Here is a 1,608-nt window from a genome sequence, read left to right on the forward strand (position 1 = left end):
ATGAGCATAAGAGAAGGGAGAAAGAGAGAAGAAGAGGGAAAGGAAAGAGGGAAAAAGAGAGAAGAAGAGGGATTGAAAGAGAGAAGAAGAGGTATTGAAAGAGGGAAGAAGAAGGATTGGAAGAGGGAAAAAGAGGGAAAGAAAAGAGAGATTGAAAATGAGAAAGAGGAAAAGAAAGAGAGAAGAAGAGGGAAAAGAAAGAGGGAAAAAGAGAGAAGAAGAGGGATTGAAAAAGAGAAGAAAAGGGATTGAAAGAGGAAAGAAGAAGGATTGAAAGAGGAAAAAAGAGGGAAAGAAAAGAGAGATTGAAAATGAGAAAGAGGGAAAGAAAGAGAGAAGAAGAGGGAAAAAGAGACATATGCTCATGCTTATGCATGAGCATATGTCTACTTCTCTTATGCTCATGCATAAGCATGCATGAGCATAAGAGAAGGGAGAAAGAGAGAAGAAGAGGGAAAGGAAAGAGGGAAAAAGAGACATATGCTCATGCTTATGCTTATGCATGAGCATAAGAGAAGGGAGAAAGAGAGAAGAAGAGGGAAAGGAGAGAGGGAAAAAGAGGGAAAGAAAGAGAGAAGAAGAGGGAAAGGAAAGAGGGAAAGAGAGAAGAAGAGGGAAAGGAAAGAGGGAAAAAGAGGAAAAGAGAGAAGAAGAGGGAAAGAAAGAGAGAAGAAGAGGGAAAAGAAAGAGGGGAAAAGAGGAGGAAAGAGATCGAAAGATTGAAGGAGAGAGGGTTTCTACGCCCATCATTGCAGCTCACTACTACACACGGATCCTATTGCGATGTTTACATACCGACGTTTAGTGCCTGCTTAGCGTTAATCGTCGGTATGAAAAGCGGTTTCCTAAATCATCGCTATATAGCGACTTTTTCGAAAAAGTCTCTATATAGCAACTTTTATAAAGATCACTATGTAGCGACTTTTAAGTGTCGCTATATAGCGACACTGATATACAAATTTATAGCGACGTTTTTACAAAGAGATTTTTTTTTTTAATAGGCCTTAAAAGTTAGTTTTTTCCAATGACAAATTTTTTTAAATTTTCATACATGTTTGAGCTCATAGAGAATAAAAAAATGAGAGCATGTACATCAAGCCTTTGAAGCTCATATATTCATGTGCAAGTTTGAGATGACAAAAATTAAATAAGAGAATTTACATCAACTGTTTCATCTTGAGCCAAGTCTAAGGTGCCAAACAAGTCTATATCCAACTCTATACCAAATTGATCTCCTATATCATCATCGTACTCTAGCATCGTACGTTCACCTAAAAGTATTTGATCATATTCTTCAATAAAGCTTAAGTGTGGTGATTCTTGATGATTGTTGTCTTCTTCCTCAATATTGTGATCTCCATCCTCCTCCCGTGCGATGTCATTATGCACATCTTCCTCTTGGCTCATATGGTTATCTACATCTTCTTCGCTAGATTCATTAATTGGATCCGGAATTGGTAGTGGCATCTCCATATCCACATCTCGATCTTCAAAAATTTGCTTACCTGGTGGTGCAACTTGGATCACGTACCACCATCTTGGATCAGAACGATCCGAATGAAAAACCACCTATATTGAAGATGGGTGCCAAATGTTGTCAATTATATA

Source organism: Dipteris shenzhenensis, chromosome 21, assembly GCF_047967505.1.
Source record: "Dipteris shenzhenensis isolate YYH24624 ecotype China chromosome 21, Dip_SZ_1.0, whole genome shotgun sequence".
Taxonomy (NCBI): domain Eukaryota; kingdom Viridiplantae; phylum Streptophyta; class Polypodiopsida; order Gleicheniales; family Dipteridaceae; genus Dipteris; species Dipteris shenzhenensis.